The sequence below is a fragment of the Pristiophorus japonicus genome, chromosome 3 (genome assembly GCF_044704955.1).
Source record: "Pristiophorus japonicus isolate sPriJap1 chromosome 3, sPriJap1.hap1, whole genome shotgun sequence".
Classification (NCBI taxonomy): domain Eukaryota; kingdom Metazoa; phylum Chordata; class Chondrichthyes; family Pristiophoridae; genus Pristiophorus; species Pristiophorus japonicus.
This window is the reverse complement of record NC_091979.1, coordinates 116,858,680-116,877,513: the sequence shown is the minus strand read 5'-3', so window position 1 is coordinate 116,877,513 and position 18,834 is coordinate 116,858,680. Positions and strand designations below refer to the sequence as shown.

Genomic DNA, 18,834 nt, shown 5'->3' with positions numbered 1-18,834 from the left:
GGGGGTGAGGGAGGAGGGAGGAGAGAGGAGGGGGTGAGGGAGGAGGGAGGAGGGGGTGAGGGAGGAGGAGGAGGGGGTGAGGGAGGAGAGAGGAGGGGGTGAGGGAGGAGAGAGGAGGGGGTGAGGGAGGAGAGAGGAGGGGGTGAGGGAGGAGAGAGGAGGGGGTGAGGGAGGAGAGAGAAGGGGGTGAGGGAGGAGAGAGGAGGGGGCGAGGGAGGGGAGAGGAGGGGGTGAGGGAGGGGGTGAGAGCGGGGAGAGGTGCGGGAGGGGTGAGGGAGGGGAGGAGGGAGGAGAGAGGAGGGGGTGAGGGAGGAGAGAGGAGGGGGTGAGGGAGGAGAGAAGAGGGAGCGAGGGAGGAGAGAGGAGGGGGAGAGGGAGGGGAGAGGAGGGTGTGAGAGCGGGGAGAGGTGCGGGAGGGGAGAGGAGGGGTGAGGGAGGGGAGAAGGGTTGAGGGAGGGAAGGGGGAAGGTGAGGGAGGGGAGAGGAGGAAGTGAGGGAGAGGAGGAAGTGAGTGGGGAAAGGAGAGTGAAGAAGTGGAGAGGACAGGAGGGTTGAGGGAGGGGAGATGATTGAGGAGGAGGTGATGAAGGATAGAGGAAGTGATGGAGGGATGAGGATGCAGTGAAGAGGTGAAGAGGAGGTGAGAGGGAGAATGAGGGGAGAGGAGTGGTGAGGATAGGGGAGGAAGGGGTGAGGGAGCGGTAGAGGTGAGCGGGAGTGGAGGGTTGAGGGAGGGGAGAGGAGGAGGTGAGGGCGAGTGGAGGGAAGAGGAGAGTGTGAGGGAGTGTGGAAGGAGGGGCAAGGATGCGGGAGGAGGAGTTGATGGTGAGGAAAGGGTAGGGAGAGGAGTTGAGGGAGTTAGGGAGTGAGGGAGGGGAGAGGATGTGAGGGGTTTAGGGGAGGGCTGAGGAGGGGGTGAAGGGGGAGGAATGGGTGAGGAGGAGAGAGTAAAATTGAGGGTGGGAGAGGAGGGGTGAAGGAAGGGAGAAGAGGCGTTGAGCACAGGGTGAGGGGAAGTGGGCAGAGGGAGGATACTTGAAGAGAGGGTGTATTTCTACCGGGTATCTGATATACCCAGTTTTAAACGTCTTGTAGGAAATTAGTTCGCAAAAGCAAACACTGAACACTGAAGTACCAAAATACGCCTCCGGCTTCCTGGGAACCACGTGCGCCTCCTGTCGTAAGAAAAATGTCAACCCAATTTGCTGGTGGAAGCCGCCCTTGTTGCAAAGGTTGGTGTGCGGATGTGCCAGCGGGCTGTGATTGGCTGGGCTCTACTGCCATTCAGTACGGCCGAGCTGTGATTGGCTGGGCTCTGCTGCCAATCAGTGCACGTGCGCAGTCGCTCAGGCAGAGTTTGAGCTGAAGTTGCAGACCGAAAAGTGGTGCAGCAGAGGACCAGCTCGGGTAAATAGACAGTAAGGTCTAACAGTCAGCCTTGTACATGGTAACAGTCTTTTGATACATTTTACAGAAAAGTATCGTTGTTGGGTGGTGGCGGCGCTGTTTTATCGTCTTATTTGCAATATGTCCCTTTGAATGTGTTCAGGTTTTGCGACACTGACGATCAGCAGTAATATTTTACAAAACATTGCACCTCCAGTTAAAAGAGCAGTGTTCTGTGCTAGTTTCTTGCCGTTGGTTTGCTTGTATTGTTTTGAGCTCGGAAACTGGATGAAGCCGGTGACATCCCCGTCACGTTTGATATGATTGGGTGGTGGGGTGGGGCAGTGTTTGAATGTCGCACGTGTCAAATTGATAAGGGATTGTTGTATAATGAATTCTCGAATCCACAGTAAAATCAAAGTGAAATACGCTAATGTCAGGCTGGTGACATCACTTGGAACAACACCACACTCTACCAGTAAATATGATGCAAATAGCAGATCAGTCAGTATCTACAAAGACAAGTTAAACTCTCCGGGTATAACGCTTTATGACAACTGAGGGGGGAAATGCAGCATTTAGTAAGTAACAGAACAGAGGCAAGTGGAAGGGGAGACGAGATAAATAGCATGACCTGTTTGATTGACTAAGGTCGTCACACATGATTACTCCTCACTTAGATTCTCTGCTACTATAACTTAATTTCTAAATGTTGTAGTAAATATCCTGTAATGTAATATTTGCTAGTTTGTTGCAAATGTGTATTTTACTTTTTCTTGTGAAGTGTGTTAACTCCCGTAGTAATTTATAATTTCCTCTGTACCTATTGATTGTGTTGCATTGTCTCAGAGTCGTAAATCTGTGGAATTCTCTGCCCAAGAGAGCTGTGGAGGTGCAATCATTGAACATATTTAAGGTGGAGATTTTTGAGCAATAAGTGAGTGAAGGGTTATGGGGAGAGGGCAGGGAAGTGGAGCTGAGCCCAAGATCAGATCAGCTGTGATATGATTTAAATGGTGAGCAGGATCGAGGGGCCAAATGGTCTACTCCTGTTCCAAGTACTTCTGGAATAAGAACATCACATTGTAGTTTCAAGCTGTGGTCAGACTATACTATAATAAAAACAGAAAATGCTGAAAATCTCAGCAGGTCAGACTACACTGTTTTGATGCTGGTACTTGGTTTTAGAGCAGTGTGTATGGGCAATGCCAATATCTGCTGCGACAAAGTGGAACTGTACATATGTAATCAAAAACAAATGTGACGATTGTGGAACCTGAATATGTGAAATTTTCAATGTTAGTGAAGAGTTGATGTCCTGCTGTCTTTATTTTGTATGAAAACTTGAAGGTGGTGCATAATTTAATTTTTAAGTTCAATTGATGTCTTTTTTATGGTAAATCTGTCTTTCATTTGTCTGCAGTATACTGCATATTCTGTATGATTAACATAAAACCTGTGTTGAACTGAGACAAAATCTGTGGTATATGAATTATTTGGTATGTGTTTTTTGTGAATTTACCAAGAATGCTTTTTGCACACTATTTATATATAACCTATATTTAGGGACATGCTTTTCAGGCAAGAACATAGCATAGGGTTCAGATGATACTGTTAAAACCCTTGGAGTTAGCTTGTCTGGCTCAGCTGTTTAAGGCAATGAGTAATTGAAACATTGGGGAAGACCAAGAAATTCCCAGCTTTGATCTTGGTCTGTAAAGGATTTGTTGATCTCTGCAAATGGCAGCAGCAGCAGGGATGCTATACTTGGCCTTTGCCCTTGGTTAAGGAGGAGGAAATCAATTGAGATTCCTGCTCCTGACTGACATCTGCTGGAACTGTAGGTATGGATGGTATGAGGTCCACTTAACATAGACATAGACATAGAAACATAGAAAATAGGTGCAGGAGTAAGCCATTCGGCCCTTCGAGCCTGTGCCACCATTCAATAAGATCATGGCTGATCATTCGCTCATTACCCCTTTCCTGCTTTCTCTCCATACCCCTAGATCCCGTTAGCCGTAAGGGCCATATCTAACTCCCTCTTGAATATATCCAATGAACTAGCATCAACAACTCTCTGCAGCAGGGAATTCCACAGGTTAACAACTCTGAGTGAAGAAGTTTCTCCTCATCTCAGTCTTAAATGGCCTGCCCCTTATTCTAAGACTGTGCCCCTGGTTCTGGACTTCCCCAACATCAGGAACATTCTTCCCGCATCTAACTTGTCCAGTTAGAATTTTATGTTTCTATGAGATCCCCTCTCATCCTTCTAAACTCCAATGTATAAAGGCCCAGTTGATCCAGTCTCTCCTCATATCTAATCCAGCAATCCCAGGAATCAGTCTGGTGAACCTTCGCTGCACTCCCTCAATAGCAAGAGCGTCCTTCCGCAGATTAGGAGACCAAAACTGAACGCAATATTCCAGTTGGTGAGGGCCTCACCAAGGCCCTCTATAACTGCAGTAAGACCTCCCTGCTCCCATACACAAATCCCCTAGCTATGAAGGCCAACATACCATTTGCTGCCTTCACTGCCTGCTGTACCTGCATGCCATCTTTCAATGACTGATTTACCATGACACCCAGGTCTTGTTGCATCTGCCAACATTCAGATAATCTGCCTTTGTGTTTTTGCCCCCAAAGTGGATAACCTCACATTTATCCACACTATACTGTATCTGCCATGCATTTGCCCACTCAACTAACCTGTCCAAGTCACCTGCAGCCCCTTAATGTCCTCCTCACAGCTCACACCGCCACCCAGTTTAGTGTCATCTGCAAACTTGGAGATATTACACTCAATTCCTTCATCTAAATCATTAATGTATATTGTAAAGAGCTGGGGTCCCAGCACTGAGCCCTGCAGCACTCCACTTGTCACTGTCTGCCATTCTGAAAAGGACCCGTTTATCCCGACTCTCTGCTTCCTGTCTGCCAACCAGTTCTCTATCCACGTCATTACAGTACCCCCAATATCATGTGCTTTTGATTTTGCACAACAATCTCTTGTGTGGGACCTTGCCAAAAGCCTTTTGAAAGTCCAAATACACCACATCCACTGGTTCTCCCTTGTCCACTCTACTAGTTACATCCTCAAAAAATTCCAGAAGATTTGTCAAACATGACTTCCTTTTCATAAATCCATGCTGACTTGGACCAATCCTGTCACTGCTTTCCAAATGTGCTGCTTTTTCATTCTTAATAATTGATTCCAACATTTTCCCCACTACTGATGTCAGGCTAACTGGCCTATAATTACCTTTTTTTTTTTAAAAGTGGTGTTACATTAGCTACCCTCCAGTCCATAGGAACTAATCCTGAGTGGATAGACTGTTGGAAAATGATCACCAATGCATCCACTATTTCTAGGGCCACTTCCTTAAGTACTCTGGGATGCAGACTATCAGGCCCGAGGGATTTATCGGCCTTCAGTCCCATCAATTTCCTTAACACAATTTCCCATGTAATAAGGATATCCTTCAGTTCCTCCTCCTCACTAGACCCTCAGTCACCTATTACTTCCGGATGGTTATTTGTGCCTTCCTTTGTGAAGGCAGACCAAAGTATTTGTTCAATTGGTCTGCCATTTCTTTGTACTCCATTATAAATTCACCTGAATCCGACTGCAAGGGACCTACGTTTGTCTTCACTAATCTTTTTCTCTTCACTTATCAAAATATCTTTTGCAGTCAGTTTTTATGTTCCCGGCAAGCTTCTCTCGTACTCTATTTTCCCCCTCTTAATTAAACCCTTGGTCCTCTGCTGAATTCTAAATTTCTCCCAATCCTCAGGTTTGCTGATTTTTCTGGCCAATTTATATGCCTCTTCCTTGGATTTAACACTATCCTTAATTTCCCTTGTTAGCCACGGTTGAGCCACCTTCCCTGTTTTTTTTTATTTTTACTCCAGATGGGGATGTACAATTGTTGAAGTTCATCCATGTGATCTTTAAATGTTTGCCATTGCCTATCCACTGTCAACCCTTTTAAGTATCATTTGCCAGTCTATTCTAGCCAATTCATGCCTCATACCATCGAAGTTACCATTCCTTAATTTCAGGACCCTAGTTTCTGAATTAACTGTGTCACTCTCCATCTTAATAAAGAATTCTACATTATGGTCACTCTTCCCCAAGGGGCCTCACACAACAAGATTGCTAATTAGTCCTTTCTCATACACATCACCCAGTCTAGGATGGCCAGCTCTCTAGTTGGTTCCTCGACATATTGGTCTAGAAAACCATCCCTAATACACTCCAGGAAATCCTCCTCCACTGCATTGCTACCAGTTTGGTTAGCCCAATCAATATGTAGATTAAAGTCACCCATGATAACTGATGTAACTTTATTGCACGGATCCCTTATTTCTTGTTTGATGCTGTCCCCAACCTCGCTACTACTGTTTAGTGGTCTGTACATAACTCCCACTAGCGTTTTCTGCCCTTTGGTATCCTGTAGCCCCACCCATACCGATTCCACATCATCCAAGCTAATGTCCTTCCTTACTATTGCATTAATTTCCTCTTTAAACCAGCAGTGCCACCCCGCCTCCTTTTCCTTTCTGTCTATCTTTCCTAAATGTTGAATACTCCTGGATGTTGAGTTCCCAACCTTGGTCACTCTGGGGCCATGTCTCCGTGATGCTAATTACATCATAACCGTTAATTGCAATCTGCGCAGTTAATTCGTCCACCTTATTCCGAATACTCCTCGCATTGAGGCAGAGCCTTCAGGCTTGTCTTTCTAACACACTTTGCCCCTTTAGAATTTTGCTGTAATGTGGCCCTTTTTGCTTTTTGCCTTAGGTTTCTCGGCCCTCCACTTTTACTTTTCTTCTTTCTATCTTTTGCTTGTGCCCCCATTCTACTTCCCTCTGTCTCCCTGCATAGGTTCCCCTCCCCCTGCCATATTAGTTTAACTCCTCCCCAACAGCACTAGCAAAGACTCCCCTCGGACATTGGTTCCGATCCTGCCCAGGTACAGACCGTTCGGTTTGTACTAGTCCCACCTATCCCAGAACTTGTTCCAACAGTACCCAAAGCGGTGTATCTGTTTTGCAGGGGGATGACCGCAGGGGACCCCTGCACTACCTTCCTTGCGCTGCTCTTCCTGTTGGTCACCCATTCCCTATCTGGCTGTGTACGCTTTACCTGCGGTAAGACCAACTCACTAAACGTGCACGTCATTCTCAGTATCATGGATGCTCCAGAGTAAATCCACCCACAGCTCCAGTGCCGCAATGCGGTCTGTCAGGAGCTGCAGCCGGATACACTTCCCGCAAATGTAGTCGTCAGGGACACTGGAAGCGTCCCTGACTTCCCACATATTACAGGAGGAGCATAACACTTGTCCGAGCTCTCCTGCCATGACTTAACCCCTAGATGAACTTAATTTGGCAACAATAATGCTAAAGGTTACTAACTAATAGGGAAAGGAAAAAGAAAAACGACTCACCAATCAGTTAACCCCTTGGCTGTGACGTCATCTTTTGATTTCTTTCTACTTTTTTGCCGCCTTTCCCTGCAGCTGCACCGGCTGGCCTCCTCGACGCCTGCTGGGCCTTTATAGGCCTCCCGAAATCCCCGGACTCGCGCTGCTCCGAGCTCCCGCCTCCTCGACGCCTGGGTGATTACACTAGATATTTGCTCGGCTTTAGTGTCACAGGTCACTACCGTGAGCAGACATCGGATCCCGATGATCCAGACTGCCTAATCGAGATGAATGATGACATAGCACAAGAATTGTAGCAAGGGAACCCTTACTCCGTTTACTAAAATGTTTGTGTCACCACGTGAATTGTCCCTCTTTACAAAAGATGCACTGGAAAACATTTCGCCCAATATGAGACACTGGTTCAACCCAACAGCTGGTTTATTTACATAAAATGAACACCTTTCAGTATACAAAGTACAATTTCTATATCATCCTTGATTATTGAAAACAATAAAAACACAATTTGCTAACTCATTAAATGGACTCACCTTCTCTGGTTAAGTTTCTGAAACTAAGCAGGCTTCTAAAACAGACAGCTGATTGCTGCTTTGTGAATGCACCAATCCCCCTTCGCGAGAGAGTGAACCCTCTGCAGACAGACCCCTCCTTAAGTCTGTGAAATGGCGGGGGTGGGAGGCTTAGCCCCACTGAGCTGCCAATCACAGTTTCTTCATCATCATCATCGGCAGTCCCGAGAAATCGTGGAAGACTTGTTTCCATTCTAAAAGGAAGTTCTTGGGTGACTGGACAGTCCAATACAGGAATTACAGTCCCCGTCACAGGTGGGGCAGACAGTTGTTGAAGGAAAGGGTGGGTAGGACTGGTTTGTCGCACGCTCCTTCTGCTGCCTGCGCTTGATTTCTGCTTGCTCTCGGTGACGAGACTCGAGGTGCTCAGCGCCCTCCCGGATGCTCTTCCTCCATCGAGGGCGGTCTTTGACCAGGGACTCCCAAGTGTCGGTGGGGATATTGGATTTTATCAAGGAGTCTTTGAAGATGTCCTTGAAACGTTTCTTCTGCCCACCTTGGGCTTGCTTGCCGTGTAGGAGTTCCGAGTAGAGCGCTTGCTTTGGGAGTCTTGTGTCAGCTAAGTTAAAACCTAGGACCTCAAAAGTAGTAATCTCTGGATTGCTACCAGTGCCACGTGCTAGTCAGAGTAGGAATCACAGGATAGCTCAGATGAATAAGTGGCTTGAGCAGTGGTGCAGCAGGGAGGGATTCAAATTCCTGGGGCATTGGAACTGGTTCTGGGGGAGGTGGGACCAGTACAAACTGGATGGTCTGCACCTAGGCAGGATCGGAACCAATGTCCTAGGGGGAGTGTTTGCTAGTGCTGTTGGGGAGGAGTTAAACTAATATGGCAGGGGGATGGGAATCAATGCAGGGAGACACAGGGAAACAAAATGGAGACGGAAGCAAAAGACAGAAAGGAGATGAGTAAAAGTGGAGGGCTGAGAAATCCAAGGCAAAAAACAAAAAGGGCCACTGTACAGCAAAATTCTAAAGGGTCAGTGTAACAAAAAGGCAAGCCTGAAAGCTCGGTGCCTCAATGCGAGGAGTATTCGGAACCCAGGAGAGGGCTCTGAGCTAGTTAGAGTGGGTGAGAGCTCAGATGAACAGGACCTCAAGAAAGAATACAAAAGGCAGGATGCAGCAGAGCAGAGTAGCACTGGGGTAAGTGTAAACCACAAGGTGATAGGAAGGGACAATATGTATGAATATAAAGGGGCTGCAGGAGGGGTCAAAACTAAAAATCATGGTTTAAACCTAGTAATAAAACACTCTACCTAAACGCACGCAGCATTCGAAATAAAGTAAATGAGTTGACAGCACAAATCATTACAAATGGGTATGATTTGGTGGCCATTACAGAAACGTGGTTGCAGGGTGGCCAATACTGGGCATTAAACATACAGGGGTATCTGACAATTCGGAAGGATAGACAAGAAGGGAAAGGAGGTGGGGTAGCTCTGTTAATAAAGGATGATATCAGGGCAGTTGTGAGAGATGATATTGGCTCTACTGAACAAAATGTTGAATCATCGTGGGTGGAGATTAGAGATAGTAAGGGGAAAAAGTCACTGGTGGGCGTAGTTTATAGGCCCCCAAATAATAACTTCACGTGGGGCGGGCAATAATCAAGGGAATAATAGAGGCATGTGAAAAAGGAACGGCAGTAATCATGGGGGATTTTAACCTACATATTGATTGATCAAATCGCACGGTGTAGCCTTGAGGAGGAATTCATAGAATGCATACGGGATTGTTTCTTAGAACAGTATGTTACAGAACCTACAAGGGAGCAAGCTATCTTTGATCTGGTCCTGTGTAATGAGACAGGAATAATCAACTATCTCCGAGTAAAAGATCCTCTCGGAATGAGTGATCACAGTATGGTTGAATTTGTAATACAGATTGAGGGTGAGGAAGTAGTGTCTCAAACGAGCGTACTATGCTTAAACAAAGGGGACTACAGTGGGATGAGGGCAGAGTTGGCTAATGTCGACTGGGAACACAGACTAAACGGTGGCACAATTGAACAGTGGAGGACTTTTAAGGAGCTCTTTCATGGTGCTCAACAAAAATATATTCCAGTGAAAAAGAAGGGTGGTAAGAGAAGGGATAACCAGCCGTGGATAACCAAGGAAATAAAGGAGTGTATCAAATTAAAAAACAATGCGTATAAGGTGGCCAAGATTAGTGGGAAAATAGAAGATTGGGAAAATTTTAAACGAAAGCAAAGAATGACTAAGAAAGCAATAAAGAAAGGAAAGATAGATTATGAAAGTAAAATTGCACAAAACATCAAAACAGATAGTAAAAGCTTTTACCGATTTTATATAAAACGGAAGAGAGTGACTAAAGTAAATGTTGGTCCCTTAGAAGATGAGAAGGGGGATTTAATAATGGGGAATGTGGAAATGGCTGAGACCATAAACAATTATTTTGCTTCGGTCTTTACAGTGGAAGACACAGAAACCATGCCAAAAATTGCTGGTCACGGGAATGTGGGAAGGGAGGACCTTGAAACAATCACTATCACTAGGGGGGTAGTGCTGGACAGGCTAATGGGACTCAAGGTAGACAAGTCCCCTGGTCCTGATGAAATGCATCCCAGGGTAGTAAAAGAGATGGCGGAAGTTATAGCAGATGCATTTGTTTTAATCTACCAAAATTCTCTGGACTTGAGGGAGGTACCAGCGGATTGGAAAGCAGCTATTGTAACTCCTCTATTTTTAAAAAAAAAAGGGGGCAGACAAAAGGCAGGTAACTATAGGCCGGTTAGTTTAACATCTGTAGTGGGGAAAATGCTTGAAGCTATCATTAAGGAAGAAAGAGCGGGACATCTAGATAGGAATAGTGCAATCAAGCAGACGCAACATGGATTCATGAAGGGGAAATCATGTTTAACTAATTTACTGGAATTCTTTGAGGATATAACGAGCATGGTGGATAGAGGTGTACCGATGGATGTGGTGTATTTAGATTTCCAAAAGGCATTCGATAAGGTGCCACACAAAAGGTTACTGCAGAAGATAGAGGTACACGGAGTCAGAGGAAATGTATTGACATGGATTGAGAATTGGCTGGCTAACAGAAAGCAGAGAGTCGGGATAAATGGGTCCTTTTCTGGTTGGAAATCGGTGGTTAGTGGTGTGCCACAGGGATCGGTGCTGGGACCACAACTGTTTACAATATACATAGATGACCTGGAAGAAGGGACGGAGTGTAGTGCAACTAAATTTGCAGATGACACAAAGGTTAGTGGGAAAGCTGGTTGTGTAGAGGACACAGAGGCTGCAAATAGATTTAGATAGGTTAAGCGAATGGGCTAAGGTTTGGCAGTTGGAATACAATGTCGAAAAATGTGAGGTCATCCACCTTGGCGGCGGGGGGTGACAGGGGGAAACAGTAAAAGGGAATATTATTTGAATGGGGAGAAATTACAACATGCTGCGGTGCAGAGGGACCTGGGGGTCCTTGTGCATGAAACTCTTTTGAGTTTATCTGTAAAATAAAAAAAACATTAAACCGTGCCACCCGCCCTGGATGACACAGCAAACATTTATTTACAAGGCCCTTTTTTTTCCTTTTTTGTGTTTTTTGTGGTTTTTTTTCTTTTTTTTTTTTGGTTTTTTTTTGGGGCGCTAAAATCACATTTTTCCAAGTGCCCCCTACAAAAGGGGAGGGGGACACTAAAAGCACCGGCAATTAAAACAAATTAAACTTTAAAACGTAAAATCAAATTAAAATTTGGTTGCCGGGCGTGATTCCTTGTGCATGAATCCCAAAAAAGGTTCGTTTGCAGGTGCAGGAAGGCGAATGGAATGTTGGCCTTCATTGCGAGAGGGATGGATTATAAAAGCAGGGAGGTCCTGCTGCAACTGTACAGGGTATTAGTGAGGCCGCACCTGGAGTACTGCGTGCAGTTTTGGTCACCTTACTTAAGGAAGGATATACTAGCTTTGGAGGGGGTACAGAGACGATTCACTAGGCTGATTCCGGAGATGAGGGGGTTACCTTATGATGATAGATTGAGTAGACTGGGTCTTTACTCGTTGGAGTTCAGAAGGATGAGGGGTGATCTTAGAGAAACATTTAAAATAATGAAAGGGATAGACAAGATAGAGGCAGAGAGGTTGTTTCCACTGGTCGGGGAGACTAGAACTAGGGGGCACAGCCTCAAAATATGGGGGAGCCAATTTAAAACCGAGTTGAGAAGGAATTTCTTCTCCCAGAGGGTTGTGAATCTGTGGAATTCTCTGCTCAAAGAAGCAGTTGAGGCTAGCTCATTGAATGTATTCAAATCACAGATAGATTTTTAACCAATAAGGGAATTGAGGGTTATGGGGAGCGGGCGGGTAAGTGGAGCTGAGTCCACGGCCAGATCAGCCATGATCTTGTTGAATGGCGGAGCAGGCTCGAGGGGCTACATGGTCTACTCCTGTTCCTAATTCTTATGTTCTTATGTCAGGCATGCGAACGATGTGGCCCGCCAAACGGAGCTAGTCGAGTGTGGTCAGTTCTTCGATGCTGGGGATGTTGGCCTGATCGAGGATGCTAACGTTGGTGTGTGTGTCCTCCATAGCAATTTTCAGGATATTGTGGAGACATCGTTAGTGGTATTTCTCCAGTGATTTGAGGTTTCTACTGTATATGGTCCACGGCCTCTGAGCCTTACAGGAGGGTGAGTATCACTACAGCCCTGTAGACCATGAGCTTAGTGGCAGATTTGAGGGCCTGATCTTCGAACACTTTTCCTCAAGCAGCCAAAGGCTGCGCTGGTGCACTGGAAGCAGTGTTGAATCCCGTCGTCTATGTCTGCCCTTGCTGATAATGAGCTCCCGAGGTATGGAATGTGGTCCACGTTATCCAGGGCTGGAGGGGCACTGCTGTGTGGTGGGGTCAGGTTGGTGGAGGACTTTTGTCTTATGGATGTTTAATGTAAGGCCCATGCTTTCGTACCCTCAGTGAAGATGTTGATTATGATTTGGAGTTCAGTCTCTGTGCGCAGATGCAAGCTTCATCCACGTACTGTAGTTCGACAGAGGTTGGGATGGTCTTGGATCTGACCTGGGGACATCGAAGGTTGAACAGGTTCCCACTGGGTTCTATAGTTTAGTTTCACTCCAGCGGGGAGCTTGTTGAGTGTGAGGTGGAGCATTGCAGCGAGGAAGATCGAGAAGAGGGTTGGCGCGATGACTCAACCCTGCTTGACCCCGGTCCGGATGTGGATTGGGTCTGTGATGAGTTCATTGGTCAGGATCATGGCTTACATGTCATCGTGGAGCAGGTGGAGGATGGTGTGACACATTTTTGCGGGCAGCCGAAACGGAGGACGCTCCATAATCTCTCGCGGTTGACAATGTCAAAGGCCTTTGTAAGGTCGAAGGCGGCCATGTACAAGGGTTGGTGCTGTTCCCTGCATTTTTCTTGCAGCTGTCGCGTCGTAAAAATCTTGTCCATTGTACCCCGTAGTGGACGAAATCCGCACTGTGACTCCGGGAGGAGCTCCTCAGCCACAGGGAGAAGACAGTTGAGGAGGATTCTGGCAATGACTTTCCCAGTGGCTGATAACAAGGAGATTCCTCTGTAGTTGCCGCAGTCGGATTTGTCCCCTTTTTTAAAGATGGTCGCGATTACTGCATCCAGGCCTCTTCTCCAGTGTGACCTGGCCTCCTCTTCAGTTTCTACCCTGTGATGAACATTCAACCTTTTGAGAGCAGGCTATTTCTCATTATCTAAGACCCCCATTCTCCTACTGCTGGCTCCCACTAGATGCAACTGGAATGAAACAACATCCGAATCCTCGGGTGTTACAATGGGTGATCTTCTCATAATAGCCTGAAATGTTTGAGATTGTACTTAATGACTTTTTCTTAGATTCATTAATTAACCCTAAGAAACTCTAACATTAGTGATTAATTAAGAATTTAAAAAAAATCAACTCTGATAACATGAGCAAAATCAAATTTGCCTACAGTAACTTAATTGCAATACTGCCACCTGCAATGGAACTGAACCCCAGTAAGGAGTCAACCCCTTCAATGTTTTAATGGATCAAAATATATTTTTAGCTGCAGGTCACCTATATTTGACATTGAAAGCTATTGGCTGGGGGAACCCTACCAATATTGGCACTGTCCCAGGGATCCTCATCTCCAAATGATAGCATCTTGATTCAGAGGGAAGCAGCCATTAGTACACAGCACCAGAAATAGTGTGCTAGTAAGTTTTAAAGAAAATACAGAAATCTGATCCCAGGGGCCCCAGTTTGAAAATTTATGAATTTAGCATATTTCTAATGTAAATTATTTATTGGATGTGACCTGTATGTAATGTTTATACATATAGCTAGCTGTACTGTTGGGGTAAAAAAGGAGGCTTCTCTCCTTCAAGGTGGACGAACTGATCTAGTTAAAGGACACCTATCCCTTACATGTACATACTTGGGTGTCCATGATAACGGCACACAAGGTCCCAGCCAAGTTGGTGGGACACATAAGGAATGATGCGAGAGATGGAAACATACTTTTGTAAGGCAACAGTATTATCAGGAATCTAGGGAGGAAAGGGAATATTTGCAATATGGATTGGGAGAGTTATGAAGAGGCAGTTAATAATGGAAAATGGAGAAAACCAGTTTGGAGTTTCTGCTCTCCAGGATGATGTTCCAGTAGTAAGTGCTTTTACCCAAGGAGATGGTGCAACAGTACAACTTGAGAAGATTGACCCAGGTTAGATGAACTACAGGTGCACTTGAGTTTACCATCTGCCAATTTTAGGATATGGAGAGAATTTTTACCAGAGGGACCAATGTGGGTGGCAAATTGTATTGGATCTGAAGTTGACAAAGATTGATTGAACTGTCATGGAGAAAATTAGTGGAGGTGTCATTAAATGCAGGTGTTGGGCCAAGAGTAGTCAGAGTTAGAGAAGCCACAAGTTTGAGAGCAGCTTTTGTGCAGGATGAAAAATGATGGTAGAAGGGCCAGGAATAAATAGCAAAACTTAAACCAGTTTAGGAAGCTGAGAAGTACATTTGATTCTCTGCAGTACAGGCTAAGGGGCTGATGGAGGCAGAACTGAAGGGCTACAGCATCTTAACTGGTAGGAGGGTGAAATTGCAGTCTGAACAGTTTACATAGACAGTTTCCAATATAAACGTGGCCTCCACTCCTTCACAGCCCTGAAACCAAGCAGTTTTGAATGTCTTCCTTTGATAAAATGAATGTTTCAAGGTAATTTTAACTGTAAGTAATAGCTAAGTGGATTTATCACAATTCTAATCATTATGGTTCAGTTTATGCAATCCATATGGTTTAACATGTATTGTAATTGATACTTTCAGGAAATTCGGTGATGTTCATACTAAGATTTGAGCTTCAAGTAGCTTACCAGAGAAAATAGTTCACAGTAAGTAGGATTTGATATTAACAATTATTTAGATATTGTTTGTAGTAAAAATAAAGACATTGTTTGCATTTTTCAAAAATACATTACCTAATGCAATTTTATTTTTAAATATTAACATCCAGTGGCAATAAGTATTGCATAAAGGTTTATATCAAATCGTATTTTTTGGCAGAATTGATGGTTTATATATTAAAGACCATTTTCAAGTTTATGATTCCAGCAACACATCACTTTCTCTCTTCTTCAACACCCCCCCCCCCCCCCCCCCCCCAACTTTCCGACGCCTCCATCCCCTAATTTTCTTGTCTTGGTTTCTGAAGGCATTGGCTTTTGCTAGGGTATGTATCCAATGACACCTGCAACCTTCTGGTACCTCTTGGGTTCATTCTTTTATGTATGAGTCTTGGTAGTGTTGAAGGGCATCACTGTCAGAGCCTGATCTTGTCCACACTAGACGTCTGTATGGATGTACTTTCTAGCATGGTTCACTCATTAGCAATCAGGAAGAGAATCCCTGGCTAATTTCTGTGAGATTTGCTTTTGCTGTAAGATTAGAAGGTTTTGTTTTTAGCTCAGCTCGGTTCCATGCATTTTTAATACTTGTATTTTGCTTTCTACATGCAGATACACAGAAATGACTTTGTGGCAGTTCCAAGTTCTTGCCATTTATAACATGCAATAAATGGAGTATTTTGATGTGGGACAGCATTTTAATTTTATTGTGGTGATGGCTGTTGCCCTGTTCAGATGTGCACAGTTACAATAATTGTAGACATATGCAAATAGTGCTTCCAAGTTTAAAGTATTGGCCTCCAATGGGTCTTGTATTGGACTGCAGACAGATAATTAGGAAAGGGTGGTGCATGGAGGTCATGGGTGTCCCTTTGAACGCCATTCTCCCAGTGACACAACTTAAATGTATAAGTGCCTTTAGTGAGTTATTTTAAGGAGCCAGAAAATTTAAATTTGTCCCCGATTTTATATTACAGATATTATATTGTATCCAATGGAACTCCAACATACAACCCTTGCTAATGGGTCTGTAAAATTTGTACCTTGGGGTGGATCTAGTAACAAAGGATCAACTTCCCATGCACAGTTGCTTGCAAGTCACAAAAGCAATTTAAAATTGCTGTATATCTGTAAATATTTAGCACGAGTAATTAGTGCAGAGTTGTATTTGTGACTTTGGCTGGGAACTCTCCAATGCATACTTCTAGGCCCAGAATGGTGGACCTAATTTCAATACCAGCTGTAGCATCTGTTTGCATTTACTGTTGGTGGTGCCCTGTCGTCAGATGGACCGTAGGAAAGCTCCCCGCCTGGAAAGATTTTGGTGCTTCTAATGACACTGACATCTGCTTTTGGACTTTTGAGGTGGTAGTCTGTCTTTGTTTTTATAGTAGATATACTATTTTGATTCCATGTCAATGATCGCTCCCACAAAGCAATCCTTACTTTCCCTACAAACCTGAATGTGGCTTTATCCATGCAATAGCTAGTAAATGTAGCAAGACCCAGGAGCCGAATATTGAACCCTTTGATGCTATATTTTGGCTCACTAGAAAATATCAAGTGCTGCCACATAAATTCCTTGCGCTGGATTTTTGGTCCTGTTCATTTTGGGGTCGTAATGGCGGCGGGGCAGTAAAGTTTTCGCCCAGAAACAGTACGCGCCTCAGTTAGCAAAATTCAACAGCTAGGCCCTGAGTGTGGGGCGGAGTGCTAAGGGAGGCATTACACACCTCTTAGGGTGCTAGGCCGGCTGAGCAAGCGAAACAGCCGGCCTTGGAGCACTGTAAGAGAAGCCTGGGGGGCTAAAACAAAACCTGGAAAAAAACCACCAAAAACATTTCCAATAAATAGCTCACGCCACCACAACATAAATTGTCTTTTTTTTTTAAATCACACTTACCCGAGGTCGACATTACTTGCCCAACTGCAGCTGCTACAGCCCGCTTTCACAGTCGGTCCCAGCATGCTCTACGTAGCACTAAGGGTCAAGCGGCAGCCAAAAATCAAGCCGATGTCACAACCAGGGATGTTGAAAACTGGTTCGCCTCTTCTGGGCGGTAATGCTCCATGCCCCGCTAAAACCAGCACTGAAAGTCCTGGTGGGGTGTTGGAAGCTGGCCGTCCGCCCGGAAGTGCTTACCACCGCCATTGCCCCTGTCTTTGGTAGGCAGATGTGCATATAGAAACCTAGAAAATAGGTGCAGGAGTAGGCCATTCGGCCCTTCGAGCCTGCACCACCATTCAATATGATCATGGCTGATCATGCAACTTCAGTACCCCATTCCTGCTTTCTCTCCATACCCCTTGATCCCTTTAGCCGTAAGGGCCATATCTAACTCCCTTTTGAATATATCTAACGAACTGACTTCAACAACTTTCTGTGGTAGAGAATTCCACATGTTCATAATTCTCTGAGTGAAGAAGTTTCTCCTCATCTTGGTACTAAATGGCTTACCCCTTATCCTTAGACTGTGACCCCTGGTTCTGGACTTCCCCAACATCGGGAATATTCTTCCTGCATCTAACCTGTCCAATCCCGTCAGAATTTTACGTTTCTGAATTCCAGTGAATATAAACCTAGTCGATCCAGTCTTTCTTCATATGTCAGTCCTGCCATCCCGGGAATTAATCTGGTGAACCTTCGCTGCACTCCCTCAATAGCAAGAATGTCCTTCCTCAGATTAGGAGACCAAAACTGTACACAATATTCAAGGTGTGGCCTCACCAAGGCCCTGTACAACTTCAGTAAGCCTCCTTGTTCCTATACTCAAATCTCCTAGCTATGAAGGCCAACATGCCATTTGCCGCCTTAACTGCCTGCAGTACCTGCATGCCAACTTTCAATGACTGATGTACCATAACACGCAGGTCTCGTTGCACCTCCCCTTTTCCTAATCTGTCACCATTCAGATAATCTGCCTTCCTGTTTTTGCCACCAAAGTGGATAACCTCATTTATTTACATTATACTGCATCTGCTATGCATTTGCCCACTCACCTAACCTGTCCAAGTCACCCTGCAGACTCTTAGCATCCTCCTCACAGCTCACACTGCCACCCAGCTTAGTGTCGTCTGCAAACTTGGAGATATTACATTAAATTCCTTTGTCTAAATCATTAATGTATATTGTAAATAGCTGGGGTCCCAGCACTGAACCTTGCGGTACCCCACTAGTCACTGTCTGCCATTCTGAAAAGGACCCGTTTATTCCTACTCTTTGCTTCCTGTCTGCCAACCAGTTCTCTATCCACGTCAATACATTACCCCCAATACCATGTGCTTTAATTTTGCACAACAATCTCTCTGTGGGACCTTGTCAAAAGCCTTTTCAAAGTCCAAATACACTACATCCACTGGTTCTCCCTTGTCCACTCTACTAGTTACATCCTCAAAAAATTCTAGAAGATTTGTCAAGCATGATTTCCCTTTCATATATTCATGCTGACTTCGACCGATCCTGTCACTGCTTTCCAAATGCGCTGCTATTACATTTTTAATAATTGATTCCAACATTTTCTCCACTAGCGATGTCAGGCTAACTGGTCTATAATTCCCTGTTTTCTCTTTTTTTTTAAAGTGGGGTTACATTAGCTACCCTCCAATCCATAGGAACTGATCCAGAGTCTATAGAATGTTGGAAAATGATCATCAATGCATCCACTATTTCTAGGGCCACTTCCTTAAGTACTCTGGGATACAGACTATCAGGCCCTGGGCCTTCAATCCCATCAATTTCCCTAACACAATTTCATGATTAATAAGGATTTCCTTCAGTTCCTCCTTCTCGCTAGACCCCTGGCCCCCTAGTATTTCCAGAAGGTTATTTGTGTTTTCCTTAATGAAGACAGAACTCCAACAGACCAAGACTCGGGCAATACATTTATTTAACATTAAACAGGTAAATGATTAGTATTCATACAAGTTGCTCACTTTTTACATGATGAGCTACCATGGAGTTATTTGAAGCTCTGTCTCGCTGTTGGCTTTAGACTAACTGACTTCTGGCATAAAGTCAACCATAA

General features: G+C 44.8%; 1 protein-coding gene across 3 annotated transcripts in view; it reads left to right on the top strand.

Annotated features, from left to right (window-relative positions):
- The first annotated feature begins 1,355 nt into the window (after window positions 1-1,355).
- The window catches only part of LOC139259852 (lysosomal cholesterol signaling protein-like), a 116,649-nt gene continuing 99,170 nt past the window's right edge, over window positions 1,356-18,834 (top strand). For 2 of the 3 annotated variants that reach the window (XM_070875738.1, XM_070875740.1), the window contains exons 1-2: window positions 1,369-1,447; window positions 14,733-14,797. The gene's annotated coding sequence lies outside the window, so the exon portion shown is untranslated. Of the gene's footprint in view, window positions 1,448-14,732; window positions 14,798-18,834 lie in introns of all 3 variants that reach the window. The other variant, XM_070875739.1, reaches the window with a different exon arrangement.